The sequence below is a fragment of the Hemibagrus wyckioides genome, linkage group LG04 (genome assembly GCF_019097595.1).
Source record: "Hemibagrus wyckioides isolate EC202008001 linkage group LG04, SWU_Hwy_1.0, whole genome shotgun sequence".
Lineage (NCBI taxonomy): Eukaryota > Metazoa > Chordata > Actinopteri > Siluriformes > Bagridae > Hemibagrus > Hemibagrus wyckioides.
In genome coordinates, this window is record NC_080713.1 from 4565695 (window position 1) to 4582242 (window position 16548).

Sequence of the window (16548 nt, forward strand, 5' to 3'; positions counted from 1 at the left end):
CAACAAGGTCTTTCCATCTGCAGAACTGCTGCTCACTGGATGCTTTTTGTTTTCTGCACCACTCTGTGTAAACTCTAGAGGCTATTGCTCGTGAAACGTCCAGGAGATCAGATCAAATACACCAAACAAACAATTTGGTACTATCAGAGAAATCGCATATTTGTCCATTTTGATGTTTAATGTGAATAATAAGTTGGTGCTGGATTGACTTCATGTATCTGGTTTATATAAATTGCAATGCTTCAAACCAACTTTCTGTTAGTTCAGAAGGAGGGCTCGTCCGGGATTTGAACCCGGGACCTCTCACACCCGAAGCGAGAATCATACCCCTAGACCAACGAGCCAATTCACAGTGAGCAAGTTGGCTAACTGCATAAATGAGCAGGTGTTCCTAATATACTGACTGTCCAGTCATGGATATAACAGTCATTTTGATCAAATAATATACTCTTCACTTCCTTAATTATCAGCATGAGGCTTTAAATATTATGTAAATCACTGTGTGTTACTGTAACGGTGCTGTTTTTGATTCATGTCATTCATTAAATAAATGAATTGCTTTATCAATTTAATACAAATTAGATTTCAGTGCAATTTCGTTAGTATAGAGCTTACACAAAAAATGAATAAATAAATAAATAAATAAATAAATAAATAAATAAATAAATGAATAAATGAATATATATACTGATCAGGCATAACATTATGTGCAGTGCCAGGTGAAGTGAATAAGACTGATGATCTCCTCATCATGGCACCTAGGTGATTCGGAAAAGAATTAGCCGCATCCGAATATCCATTCTGCCTGACAGTACAGGAGGTGAAAGCAGTAATCCGACAGAGTTGTGTCTAAATAGATCGTATCCATATTACATACGTACACTGATCAAGCATAACATTATGACCACTGAGAGTTGCCATGAATAACACTGAGTATCTCTTCATCATGGCACCTGTTAGTGGGTGGGATATATTAGGCAGCAATTCAACATTTTGTCCTCAAAGTTGATGTTAGAAGCAGGAAAAATGGACAAGAGTAAGGATTTGAGCGAGTTTGACGAAGGGCCGAATTGTGATGGCTAGACCACTGGATCAGAGCATCTCCAACACTGCAGCTCTTGTGTGGTGTTCCCGGTCTGCAGTGGTCAGTATCTATCAAAAGTGGTTCAAGGAAGGAACAGTGGTGAACCGGTGACAGGGTCATCGGTGGTCAAGGCTCATTGATGCACATGGGGAGTGAAGGCTGGCCCGTGTGATCCGATCCAACAGACGAGCTACTGTTGTTGCTGAAGAAGTTAATGCAGGTTCTGATAGAAAGGTGTCAGAATACACAGTGCATGACGGGTCAGGGCTGCTTTGGCAGCAAATATATATATATATTTCAAGCCACAGGCGAAGGTGGGAATAACAAAAAATCCCCAAGGCGATATGACGAATAAACCTCCCTCAAAATGTTCTTCGTGTGACACTAAACAGTGTGATTATGAATAATTTCCCTATGAATAATTTTACCCGTGCTACTGGAATATTTCACAAATATGCACAAACTACAGTGTGCTCTATATTCACCGCTCCTCTGTTAATCCATTTAAGATGCATCCTTGGGTCCGGAGTGTCTCCAGAGTGCAGAGAAATCGTCCCGTCCTCTCTGATCTGTGTAGTGTTACTGCACCATGCGTCCAAATCCATTAGAGTAGCTTTATGCAAAACCGTTAGTGCACAATCGGAGGAGCTGGAGTCATGCTGTCAGTAATTATAGGACCAGATCAACCGGAGACAGAGCAGGCGAGTGGATTTTAAGGCCACTTTCAGACCTATTAGTCCATTTGTCAAGAGCAAAATCGATCATTTCTTCGGTTCGCTATTCAGATTGTTTGGATAATTTTTTTTTAAAAAATGGAAGTGATCCTTCGCCAGGTATGAGTAGAAAGGACATAAAAATCAGAAAATGTACAAGGTGCTGCGTTTATTTTCTCTTTTTTGTTCATCCAAGTCTACGGAAACCTGTATCGCGTCAGCTCAAGGTTCAGTTTAGCTCAGTTTCGCAGCTTGCATCTAAAAAGAAAATTCTGGCAGCAATAATTCAAACTGATAAATAAGAGTTGATTCGAAAACACAGCCTTGATTATTAGGTTCCAGCTTTCTAAAAAGCATTCATTTCTTTAAAAATGAGCATTTACAAATGCACTTTGCGGTTAAAAGCCTTTTGTATATAAAAAAAAATATGAAAGTTCTGCATCACCGTCTCAAGACTTCCCTCTGGTGAACACTTACCATGTTGTGTAACTTGATAAAAGTTTAAAAAATGAATTCCATGATGAGTCTGAATATGACAAGCGGTCTCATTAACATTACTTCCATTTCCCTTTGTTCTGTTTTTTAATCCCTCATTAAAAATTGGCTCCTACACCCAACACGGCCCTGGTGACCTTACTCACGTAACGCAATAATAACAGTACAGCTATGATAAATGAATCTTTTCTAGTTGATTTAAAGTGCAGCACAGCCGGGGGGTGGTGGGTGGTGGGGGGTGTTGAGTGGGTGTGGGGTGGGGTGGGGGGTGGTTCAGGGTTCGCGGATTATTCTGACGAGGCGGGGAAAAAAAAAAAAAAACAGAGACCTTTTGCTTCAACCTACTTCTATTGCAGTGCAGGTTCAGTGCGCCGGGAAACTGAAGTATCCTGAATCCCGAGCCCTACAAATGATTCACTCTGGTGGAGTGTTTTTAGTCATGCTGGAAAGGTTACACGGGAATGTGTGACTCAGTTGGAGTTAAGCAACCGAGTGCGAGAGGTTATTTTGTACAACCTCATATCGTCTCTATAAACATTGTCTGCATGGTAACTGAACAGACTAGCATTTTTTAAAGGATTTAGAGACGGATAGAATACAGTGAACGTATCTTAAAGATTTCTTGTACAAATAATCTGATCAGGCATAACATTATGACCACTGACAGGTGAAGTGAATAAGACTGATGATCTCCTCATCATGGCACCTGTTAGTGGGTGGGATATATTAGGCAGCAAGTCAACATTTTGTCCTCAAAGTTGATGTGTTAGAAGCAGTGTAAGGATTTGAGCGAGTTTGACGAAGGGACAAATTGTGATGGCTAGACCACTGGATCAGAGCATCTCCAAAACTACAGCTCTTGTGGGGTGTTCCCAGTTTGCAGTGGTCAGTATCTGTCAAAAGTATCCTTTAAGTCCTGTAAGTCGTGATGTGGGGACTCCATGTAGGCCACCTTGGTGCCAGATACCACAGCACACCTTCAGGGATCTAGTGGAGTCCGTGCCGCGACGAATCAGGGCTGTTTTGGCAGGAAAAGGGGGATCAACACAATATTAGGCAGGTGGTCATAATGTTAATGATCGGTGTATGAACGTGATTAAAAAATGATGGTCATGATTATTTCATTTTTAATTTTATTATATGTATAGCGCTTTTATCATTGGTGCAAGGGATAGGGATATATAAGTTCAGAATAAAATGATAAAATTTTAATTTATATTTATCCCTATTGGACAAGCCACATGCAACGGTAGCAACGGAAAAAACTTCCTAAGGAAGAAACCCTGAGAGGAACCAAACCCAAATGGGCAGAAGTGACTGAGAGAATATTTGGGAAAATCAAACCCTGATCCAGAAAGAGTGATTGTGTTTTGATGTCAGTCATTTAATAGACACTCTACTTTGCAGGCTAATGGCGATTCTTGGGGGCGGAGCTTTGAGAGCATGGGCGGGAATGAGGGGATGCTCAATTTTAAAAAAAAATAACCACTGAGAATGATGTACTAATTTTACCTATTGCACCTTTAAGGAGAATGAGTTACACAATATTTAAAGTTTGATGCTGGTAGTGGTTATAGAAGTCAGTTGCCACTTTATTAGGAATACTTCTACACCTGCCCATGCATGCATCAGCTCAGTGCACACAATCATGTAGATACAGATAATTGTCAAACATCAGAAAGGTCAGAGAAGGATGAACAAGCTTGTTCAAGCTGACAGGAAAGCTCCAGTAAATCTGGAGCACTCTTTATAACTGTGATGAGCAGAAAAGCATCCCAGCATGCACATGATGGAGGCAGATGGGCTACAAGAGCAGAAGATCACACCAGGTTTCACTCCTATCAGCCAAGAACAGGGATCTGAGGCAGGATACAGTGGGAACAGGCTGACCAAAAGTGGACGGGTGAAGACTCTGGAAAAATTGCTCCCTTGCTCTTATTGCATATGTTAGAATTATTTTCATTTCTTTGGCTCCTTTGTGGTCCTGAAGAATTCCAGTAAAACAAAAGATCTTCATTTCACTCCAGCTCATCTAACTGAAAAAAAAAAAACACCTCTACCCCAGCTTGCTATAACCTTAGCAGTTATCCATTGTTATAAGAGTTGGATTGTGGGAATTCTTCTGGATTTGTGACGCTGTCTAGTTGCGGTTTGCCCCGAACTGCAACAATATGGGTATTGATTTGCTAAGTAGACAAACAACAGGGCACTGCGGCTGCAGCCATTATTGTTTAAAATCAGATTTATTCTGTACCACATGCTACTGTGCCAGAAACACTCACGCACACACACACACACACACAAACACACACACACACACACACAAAATACACACTCCTGCTCTCTGCGGGGAGATGTGAGCCAGTGGTCCGTGACTAATTCCACAGACCCAGTTTGAACAATGCAATCTGTCCTGTAGGGAAAGAAAACAGAGATAGAGAGAGAGAGAGAGAGACAGAGAGAAAGAGAAAGATACAGGAGGGTAGAGGATACAGCAGAACACAAATAATAACACTAATATGCCCCTAAATGCTCAAATTTATCACCTCATGAGAAATTCCTCTCACATGCCTGCACTCATTTAACCTTCCCATGCCTAGATTTTGACACCCATTAACATTCCAAAAACACCGATAGGGTTAAACGTCATCCAACGAGCACCTTCAAGATATACGATTGGTTATTGAGATCCAAATTCAAACCTCTAACATCTATCAGCTTTAATGCTCTTGCTGAAACACACAAAATGCTCCTATATGATCAGTTTTCTGAACCGTGTTCCTATGGGACTGAAAAATAAATGTATACCTGGTTAAAGGGCTTTACTTCGTGCAATTTCCAGCCCAATTTTGCTGTCGCAGACAAAAACCGCACATTGAAAATGAATTATTTTGTCACCCGCGAGATCAGCAGCGCAGTCTTAGGACACATAACGTTGCCCATTTGCCAGATTTAGCGCCTTTTATGCCAGCAAAGACAGCCGACGCTAAACTTCTGTAAGTGTCAGAAACATTATTACAAATCTAAGACTGCTGGTTGGACGATCGTCTGAAATCCACCGACAGGAGGACGGCTTAGGGTGATGCCAAGCTCAGGGGAGAGCTACAAAATATGGCAGTCACAATAGCACTGGTTTGAATTGTCATTTTAAATGCTCACATTTATTAGTATAATGTGAAGCATGTGAAGACTTCAGCATGGAGGAGATGATGGTGAATCTAGAATGAACTCAGATGTTCAGCTAAATTATAAGTTGATCTGGAGCTCCTGGTTACACGACTCCAACTGACTGTATATGACTGTAGAAAGGACATTATTTATAATCACACTCTCTGGTGTTTATATTCATTTATAATCACACTCTCTGGTGTTTATAATCATTAATAATCACACTCTCTGGTGTTTATAATCATTTATAATCACACTCTCTGGTGTTTATATTCATTTATAATCACACTCTCTGGTGTTTATAATCATTTATAATCACACTCTCTGGTGTTTATAATCATTTATAATCACACTCTCTGGTGTTTATATTCATTTATAATCACACTCTCTGGTGTTTATAATCATTTATAATCACACTCTCTGGTGTTTATAATCATTAATAATCACACTCTCTGGTGTTTATAATCATTTATAATCACACTCTCCAGTGTTTATAATCATTTATAATCACACTCTCTGGTGTTTATAATCATTTATAATCACACTCTCCAGTGTTTATAATCATTTATAATCACACTCTCCAGTGTTTATAATCATTTATAATCACACTCTCTGGTGTTTATAATCATTAATAATCACACTCTCTGGTGTTTATAATCATTTATAATCACACTCTCTGATGTTTATAATCATTTATAATCACACTCTCCGGTGTTTATATTCATTTATAATCACACTCTCTGGTGTTTATAATCATTTATAATCACACTCTCCAGTGTTTATAATCATTTATAATCACACTCTCCAGTGTTTATAATCATTTATAATCACACTCTCCAGTGTTTATAATCATTTATAATTACAATTTTCGGTGTTTATAACAATTTATAATCATACTCTCCGGTGTCACTCAAATGAGGATGAAGTTCTCTATGCTTCCTCACATGGTTTCTTCCTCTTACCATCTCAGGGAGTTTTTTGCCTCAGGCTCGCTCACTAGGGATTAATAGAAATAAATTTGAATATAAGTTGAATATTAATCTTGAACTTTTTGTTCAATGTTCTATTCTGTAAAGCTGCTTTGAGACAATGTCCATTGTTCAGAGCGCTATGGACCTTTTAAAAGAACAGATAATCCTAGTTATTTTCTTTGCTACTATTATTTAATCCTGTAGGCAAATTTCTATTATCCCATTTTCAGCACAATCCCTGACCACCTGATTGATGACATAAGCAGAACCTAGTCATTTTAATTAACTTCAGGTCCATCGTTCACCGGGATCTTCGTGGTATAATCTGACGCACGGTCCGTTATAGAATTCATCCGAGATTTTATTGAGATCATCTCACACAGTGTGACAAGTAATGATCTTAAAAGATAGCAGTAATCTCACTGGCTGAAAAGTGTAACACTGTCCTCCTGCCAGCTCATCTATATTAACCGGCGCTGGTTTCATGTTGCAAGCGCGCTGGAAGTATAAATCCGAGGTTTTGTGAGGTTGAACCGCAAGTACTCAGGGCAGAGTAGGGCAATCAACTTCTCCTCCTCCATCAAATCCACATGAATATTACAAGACTTGCAAATGAGCTCTTACTTCTAAATTAATAACCTTGGCAGTGATTATGATAGCGGTGCTTAGGATGATGGCAATCCGATGATTATAGGGTAATTACATCCAAGACGGCTAGACATCCAATCAGCGTTCATACGGAACTGATGCGCTCGTTAAATTGTTCTCTTCTTTTTTTTATCATTTTGTTATCATTATCTGTAGCGCGTGCTTAGAGTACACGTGGTGTGCTTTTGTATTAATTATTGCTTCAAGTGAAATCTAGACAAGGACAGTGGTAGTGCAGCCAGTGTGACAAATAAATAAGAGATTAGAGTAAGGGTGTAGCTGTTTAATTAACAGTATAATTAATATCCTGTAGCGTAAACTGACTTTTTCTTTCCGTTTCTTATGTCTGAGGAATGATGAACCCGGTACAGTGAGCAGTGTACTTACTGAGTTTATATCCAAGTCTCACTTTCCTTTATGCTTGAATATAGAATCTCAACTAGGGCTAAAATGTCATTTCTTGAATTTATATTTTCCTGTAAAGCTGCTTTCTGACTTTACAACTAAAACTAAATTGCTCATACTGAACTTCCTTTGGCTTTATAGTATCTAGCTTTAGCAAAGTAATGAAATCACCATCACACTTTCCCCCAGTGGCGGACCATCAGGGCTAGCAAGGCCTTCTCTGCTGGCCTAAACAGCACTGATCTGAATCTCTGACTTGCATTTTAATATATTTAATATATTTTTCCATGAGTGTGTATTAAATTATTCCCAATAGTCTATTCTCTACATTTCATAGCTTTTCTCTTGGTTGCGCTGCTTCCAGTAGTGTATATTTATAATAAGAGTATTTATCCAATCATATTACAGCCAGTGGATGACATCATGTGTTGTCAGGCTGAAAGAAATCTGCCTTAAGGCCTTCAGAATGAATAGTGCAGGTGCCCGGAGCTTAAAATAAGTGGCAATGAAATTGTTCCATTAACCAATCAGATTTCGAGTTGGCGTCACTGGGGCCATCTAGCAGGCATAGCAGGCGATTACGTCAGCAATTTCCCGTCCTTTGACTGGATAACTGGAGTAGTCAGAGGCTAAAATAATATATATATATAACTCACAATGGCTGACAGAGGTGAAGAAATCGATTTGGTCACAGATATCCTTACAAATGCATTTTTAAGGTGGACTGTAATAAAATTGATTATTCCTTATAGGACTTTGAAATACTGTCACCTAGTTTCTTTTATACTTTGCTATTTAACGGTTGATTAGTATCTATTGCCGTGGCGTCATAATGATAGTATAGAGGTGGATTAATTCAGGAAGGAACACCAGTGAAGGCCTTGGTGTGAAATGTATGGTCCACCGCTGCTTTCCACCATCACCCAGAAGAGGGTGAGACTTTCCATTAAGTTTCTTCCTCATGTCTTCTCTGGGATTTTTTTTTCTTTGCCCCTCTTACCCTGTCATTTGCTCAATAGGAACCTGGATTTTTTATATATCTGCTTTCTATAAGCTGTTGCAACTTAGCAACAAGTACAGAGACATTATATCCTGCTTTTCTACCATTTTTCCCTTTTTCAGGTCAGCCACCACTTGATAAATGCAACCAGCAACATATGGTCTGAGGCTGAATTCTGACCCTCCTGCTCCACGGCTTTGAAACAGGAAGTCAGCGACGTTTTTAATATATACTGCATTTAGGTTAAAACGTGCAGCGAGCCTAAAATGGAGTTAACATTTTATTAATTGAGTTGAGGTGAAAGTCAGAGCTTTTACTTAAACACCATTGTTGAGTCTAAGACTTGGTATGAAACCAGGATGAAGCCAAGATCTCAAGAGGTCTTTCATCTGCAAGTGAAAATCAAGACCAAGAAGACATCAAATCCAAATCCTTTTTTAAGTTGTTGTCCCTGTTTGGGCGTTGCCACAACAGATCATTTGGACCACATGTTTTGGCACAGGTTTTACACCAGATGCCTTTTCTGATGCAATCCTCCCATTTTATCCGGGCTTGGGACCGGTACTGAGAGTTAACTCCTCAGTGGCTGGGTATCGAACCCGGACCACGGCAATGAGAGTGTGGGATCCTGCTGCTGGACCACCAGGAGGCTTCCTAAAGCATTTGGCTCAATTCAGTCATTTATTAATTGCCTTAATTATTAGGTACCTTTTTTCTAGAAGAAGGAATTGCCTCTTGTCAAACTTTCTGTTCAGGGTTCTACAGTATGTAGAGGGAGACAGGATGCAGGTGCATTAAATAAATAACCATGCTCTTTATTAGAACTGGAGATCCCAGTAACAGAAAGTCTCCCAGAAGAGGATGAAGGTTCCCTTTCGAGTCAGGTTTTCTTCCTCATGTCACTTCTCCGGAGGTTTTTCCTCATCACTGTCTCCTCGGATTTCGCTTGTTAGGGATCTGCTTTTTGACAATTCGAATTGAAATTGAATCTAGGAAACCTGCCAGACTTCAGTGGACTAGCTAACTGAGAAGTGAGGAAAGTTTTTGACTTCACTGAGAAAAGTTTCTCGCCTACCTTATTTGACCCAAATCTCGGTGGTGTTTGCTTCTGATCATGGACTGGAAGGTATCTCATCACAGCTGCATCCCGACAACACACAGCGTGTTGGAGCGGCTGTCTTCACACACTCTAGTCTACAGAGAGAAAGAAATTCAGGACTTGAAAAGGAAGTGCTTGTGTGTGAAAAGTCTGTGGAGACATCTCTTCAGTCTCGGAAACGCTGACCACAGCACTGCAGAAAAACGCCACGAGACTACCTAAAGATTGCAGCGTTGTGGGATTTACCAGCCTGACAAACAATACATTGACTGATACACTCTGGTGTTATCCACTTCATTGCCCTGAACTGGAAACCGCTGAGCCTGAGCTGATCACAGAAATATCTCACAACTGTGTGTACAAATGTGACCCAGATTGAAGACTGTGATCTCATTGCACTGTGTGTGTGTGTGTGTGTGTGTGTGTGTGTCAGTGTCAGTTGACTCAACAGTCAGGGTGTTACATGAAATCTGAAAGTTACATGGCATGATAAGCTGTATTATCACTCTATTACTCAACTATTTCAAAATTACTACAAACAGTAGTGTTTGGACATCATTAAAATAAAAACATGACAAAAAATATAAAATTCTTTAATCTTTTTTAAATATATTATTAAGAATGACTTTTCCATCAAATCTCTTACATTGTCAGTATTTATTTTATCACTGGAATTACCTTAAAGACAAAATGGTTGCCAGAAATTGATAGTTATTAGGGGACCAAGTACCAAAGGCATGTGGGCATTGTAATTCTTCTTCTTCTTCTTCTTCTTCTTCTTCTTCTTCTTCTTCTTCTTCTTCTTCTCCTTCTTCTTCTTCTCCTTCTTCTTCTTCTTCTCCTTCTCCTTCTTCTTTCTTCTCCTTCCTTATTTCTTCTCCTTCTCCTTCTTTCTTTCTTCTCATCCTTCTTCTTCTTCTTCTTCTTCTTCTTCTCCTTCTTCTTCTTCTTCTCCTTCTCCTTCTTCTTTCTTCTCCTTCCTTATTTCTTCTCCTTCTCCTTCTCCTTCTTTCTTTCTTCTCATCCTTCTTCTTCTTCTTCTTCTTCTTCTTCTTCTTCTTCTTCTTCTTCTTCTCCTTCTTCTTCTTCTTTCTTCTCCTTCCTTATTTCTTCTCCTTCTTTCTTTCTTCTCATCCTTCTTCTTCTTCTTTCTTCTCCTTCTCCTTCCATCTTACTTCTCATCCTTTTTCTTCTTCTTCTTCTTCTTCTTCTTCTTCTTCTTCTTCTTCTTCTTCTTCTTCTTCTTCTACTCTTTCCTTCTTTCTTCTCATCCTTCTTCTTCTTCTTCTTCTTCTTCTTCTTTCTTCTCATTCTCCTTCCTTTTCCTTCCTTCTTTCTTCTTCTTCTTCTTCTTCTTCTTCTTCTTCTTCTACTTCTTTCTTCTCTTTCCTTCTTTCTTCTCCTTCCTTCTTTCTTCTCCTTCCTTCTTTCTTCTTATCCTTCTTCTTCTTCTTCTTCTTCTTCTTCTTCTTCTTCTTCTTCTTTCTTCTCATTCTCCTTCCTTTTCCTTCCTTCCTTCTTTCTTCTTCTTCTTCTTCTTCTTCTTCCATCTGGTAAAATGTTTTGAAATATGAAACAGTAATTAGGAACAATCTCAGAAAAATTCTGCCCATATTTCTGCCCAAGTTCTGCCAAAGCTCTAGCGCCACCATCAAGTCAAATTTAGAAGTATGACCGTGTTTCCAAAATATAAAAGCATCCCCGGATTGGGACTCACACTATGACATCAAATTCTGCCCAATTAGATTTTCCGCCATCTTAGATTAGATTTTTTTTTTTTTTTTTTTGCTATGCCTACAAATTATGTCCAACATAATCACCAAAATTGGTGTACTCCATCTTCAGACCAGCTTGAACAAACATTATCAAAAGAATGTTGATATTCCAAACAGTTTGCTCATAACGTGCCAACAAATCTGACATTAAAGCTAACAAACAGTTAGTGAGGCAATTTCCGCCAACACATTTTGTCTAATCTTCACCACATTTGGCTCACATCATCTTAAAACCTGTTTAAACATTTATTTACTAATATTCTAGCCATTTATTGTGATGTTATACAGACAACACATGGCTGGTTTAATCAGGTTTAATATCAAATGGCATTTTTAATGAGGAATATTCAATAAAAACAAACACAATCTAAGACATAATGTAATAAGATATAAATTTATTGCAGGAAAAAAGGCTCAGACTGTCTTAGCATATTCTCAAGCTAGCAGGATCTGATGGGGAAAAAGGATCAGACTAATTAAAAAATAATAGAAAAACCTTAAATAAAAACTTCAGGTTAAAGCAGTAGCAATCATTATAAGATTTAAAAGTAGCAGCAGAGAGTGTGATTATAAATGATTATAAACACCGGAGAGTGTGATTATAAATGATTATAAACACCAGAGAGTGTGATTATAAATGATTATAAGCACTAGAGAGTGTGATTATAAATGATTATAAACACCAGAGAGTGTGATTATAAATGATTATAAGCACTAGAGAGTGTGATTATAAATGATTATAAACACCGGAGAGTGTGATTATAAATGATTATAAACACCAGAGAGTGTGATTATAAATGATTATAAGCACTAGAGAGTGTGATTATAAATGATTATAAACACCGGAGAGTGTGATTATAAATGATTATAAACACCAGAGAGTGTGATTATAAATGATTATAAGCACTAGAGAGTGTGATTATAAATGATTATAAACACAGGAGAGTGTGATTATAAATGATTATAAACACCAGAGAGTGTGATTATAAATGATTATAAGCACTAGAGAGTGTGATTATAAATGATTATAAACACCAGAGAGTGTGATTATAAATGATTATAAGCACTAGAGAGTGTGATTATAAATGATTATAAACACCGGAGAGTGTGATTATAAATGATTATAAACACCAGAGAGTGTGATTATAAATGATTATAAGCACTAGAGAGTGTGATTATAAATGATTATAAACACCGGAGAGTGTGATTATAAATGATTATAATCACCGGAGAGTGTGATTATAAATGATTATAAACACCGGAGAGTGTGATTATAAATGATTATAAGCACTAGAGAGTGTGATTATAAATGATTATAATCACCGGAGAGTGTGATTATAAATGATTATAAACACCGGAGAGTGTGATTATAAATGATTATAAGCACTAGAGAGTGTGATTATAAATGATTATAAACACCGGAGAGTGTGAATATAAATGATTATAAACACCAGAGAGTGTGATTATAAATGATTATAAACACCAGAGAGTGTGATTATAAATGATTATAAACACCAGAGAGTGTGATTATAAATGATTATAAACACCAGGGAGTGTGATTATAAACGATTATAAACAAAGGAGAGTGTGATTATAAATGATTATAAACACCAGAGAGTGTGATTATTAATGATTATAAACAAAGGAGAGTGTGATTATAAATAATTATACACCAGAGGACCTGCAGCTTTAATTTAATTTATTTTTGGTCAACAATGACATGTTCTTCTGTTCTTCAAGCAGGTAAATGGTAATAAATAGAAGTGCAGTTGAAAAAGTCAATAGCAAGTAAACTGTCTGATCACATACTGCTCATGAAACAAGCATGATGCTGTAATAACCGTACTCAACACTGGTCTTGTGAGGGTCACGTTTGGTTTTCATTGATTCGTTGCAACAGTAGATTATCCTTCTGGTGCACAAAGCATGACCAGGGACTGTATGCAGAGACTGAGAGACCTCCTGACCGAACCCCAGGCTGTGCATGGACAATCTTATCGAACCAGCCCCCATGGAACTGGTAAGCATTCATAACAGCCAATTTCAAAAGGTCACTTTGGACAGGATCTTCGGAGCAAGAGGATGGACTTCACCATTCATATCTAGTGGAGCCTCGGACACTTCGGTCATGTCCATGCCGACTACTGCTTCATCATTACGAAAATCCATACACTCTCCAGTAGAAGAGTCCAGAAGAAAGTCCCTAGTGAAGGGTAAAGTAAGCAATAAAATCATGAACACACGCCTCCCCACTGTCTCAAGTCATGTTTTTAAATGAACTGTTCAGTAATTATTCCTTGCCCAACTTTGACTTCACCGTGTTCTAGCGGCATTGTTGTCTATGGACTTGATAATAAGGATCTGCAATGTTGCTCTATTCCCGTTAGTATTGCCGAACCCAACTATCCAGAGGTCAAACATGATTAATGATGGAAGAGAATTGAATACTGAGCATCATGCTACTTGCTGTCTGATTAGAGTTTATAGCGACAAGAAATCTACAGAGGCTAAATCCAGGTATTTTAACTGAAGGCTTGATTAAAAAGAGTGAATAAATGACTAACGCAAATAGTACAGAATGCCGAAAACAATCAAGGGTTAATTCTATAAACGAGCTATAAGATTCAGATCAGATCTGATTCTGATATCTGGGTTGTGTGGAATAAACACACACTTTTCTGTCCGATCTTCTTTAAACAAAACATTCTATTTTCATTTGTCGATAAATCTGATGCCGCGTCTCCCGAACAGGACGTGAGACTGTGTCTCAGTATTGTCCTTGCACAATGACACAAATCTAGGTAGGCATCGTCAGGGCCATGTCCTGAGGCTATGCAAGACATTTCATGCCAGCGCCACTAACTGGTCAAAAGTTACAATAACACACCGGAAATACCTCCATCTAAGTGCCATCTATCTATCTATCTATCTATCTATCTATCTATCTATCTATCTATCTATCTATCTATCTATCTATCTATCTATCTATCTATCTATCTATCTATCTATCTATCTGTCTGTCTGTCTGTCTGTCTGTCATTATCTATCTATCTGTCTGCCTGGCTGTCTGTCTATCTATCTGTCTGTCTGTCATTATCTATCTATCTATCTATCTATCTATCTATCTATCTATCTATCTATCTATCTATCTATCTACCTGTCTGTCTGTCTGTCTGTCTGTCTGTCATTATCTATCTATCTATCTATCTATCTATCTATCTATCTATCTATCTATCTATCTATCTATCTATCTATCTATCTATCTCATCAGTTCACTGATCAGACCAGAGAACAGCTTGCAAGGCAAACAAATCTCAAAGAGGATCTGATACTGATGTTTAACAAAACCACTAGCACACGGTGCATACATTATTCCATACATTATTCCATACATTATTCCATACATTGATTGGTTCTATTTTCCACACATGCTTTGTTGCATTCTCATCCAGACCTTGACAATGTCTGCGCTCTAGACACACTGGAGAACATTCCAGAAGACAAATACAGCTTTAGCTATATTTGTGTATTGATATTTCCTTAACATAGATATAAAGTCTACAGTTACTTTGTTTATCTTTAGATTTAATCCGACACCCAGTATGTATATTTAACGAGAGGATCCAGTTCTCTACAGCTCGCATTTACTGTTATGGATCTTTGAGTAATTAAAACAATTTCCACCTACTGTATGATCTGCATATATAGAGAAAATCTTCTCTGATATCATTATACATAGTGATTCGGCTAAGTCTGAATCCTGAACTTGGTGCATTATGTTAAAATATTCGTTTCAGAACACAGACAGATTTCAGTTTCAACATGCTTGCTATAAGGGAAGCTCTTCGAGGAGACGTCTGCAATACACAGCATTTCACATCTCTGCTTCGTTTCTTTGCATCCCTGCAAGTTAACTGTTATGTCTGTGACTTTGTAAAATGACCTTTCCGAGGATTGTATAAGCTGCATTGATTATTCTGCACAGCACATCACTGACATACTCGTGCTTGCCCTCGCTTTTCTACAGTCTGGTTTCCGTTCTTAAATGAAAGCATCTTACTTTAAATGTTGTTGTCATTTGGGTGCAGATTCCAATTTTTACTGGTCCATTAGCGGGTGTGAAACATAGTGGAATTGATGTCCTTTCTATTTGCGTTTGCTTAGCAGGGGTGGTGGTAGCTTAAATGGTTAAGGCTCTGGGTTGTTGATTGGGGTTCAAGCCCCAGTAATGTCAAGCTGCCAAAGTTGGGTCCCAGAACAAGGCCCTCAACCCCTCTTGCTCCAGGGGCTGCATCATGGCTGACCCTCCGCTCTGACACCAACCTTTCAATGATTGGATCACTGTGCAGTAATGTATTTGTAACAAATAAAGACTACTTAATTCAGAATATTTTCCTCTAAATTGATGAAAAAGTGTTTATATACCAGGGTAACAAAAGTACAATGGAACCTCGGCATATGGATTTAATTCGTTCTGGAGGCAAATTTCTATTGTGAAATTTCCGTAAGAAAATAATGTAAATGCAGATAATGCGTTCTAGCCACCCAAAAATGTGACTAATATGACCAATATGAAGCGTACGTAAACTGGCTGCTTACAAAGAACTGACCCAAGCCAAGCATTCCATGTCAAGGCTCCTCACAGGAAGTCATGCCACCAAGCTTGGGGCTAAAATTAGAACAGACCACCAACACCCCAATCTGTCAAAAAACAAAAAAACGCCAGAAAAATCACCTAGCTTCTGAAAGCATGCCGAAGGTAACGTCGGTGTAGTGGGTTGAATCTTTCCAAACAGTTTTCGCTGACTGAAAAATAATTTGTAATCTTGTTTCAGTTGGCTTTTGCCTGGCTTTCCACTGACGCAAACAAGTTTTGAACGATTTCCAGACGTACCTGCGACTTAGCCGGCGTTCGGGTCAGGTTGGTTTCGTTCGCATGCCGAAAATGCTTCCTATGTCGAAGCAAAATTTTTGCAAACTACAATTATTAAAGTGAAAATTCGTAAGGGAGGGCCGAGGGTCCACAGTACTCTATATGCTTCCTCTTTTTCTTTGTACACTGTACGGCTAAAAGTATGTAGAAACCTCACACAGATTCAGTATGAGGATCTTCCCCACACACACGTCTCAGAATGTCTTCATATTCTCTACAATGACATTTTTCCTTTTCTGGAATTAAATGGCCCATTA

The 16548-nt window shown here is 38.4% G+C and overlaps 1 non-coding gene across 1 annotated transcript; it reads right to left on the bottom strand.

The window, feature by feature from the left end:
- Nucleotides 1-272: 272 nt before the first annotated feature.
- Nucleotides 273-344, bottom strand: trnap-cgg (transfer RNA proline (anticodon CGG)). Its single transcript has one exon. It is a non-coding gene; the product is annotated as a tRNA-Pro (tRNA).
- Nucleotides 345-16548: the final 16204 nt, after the last annotated feature.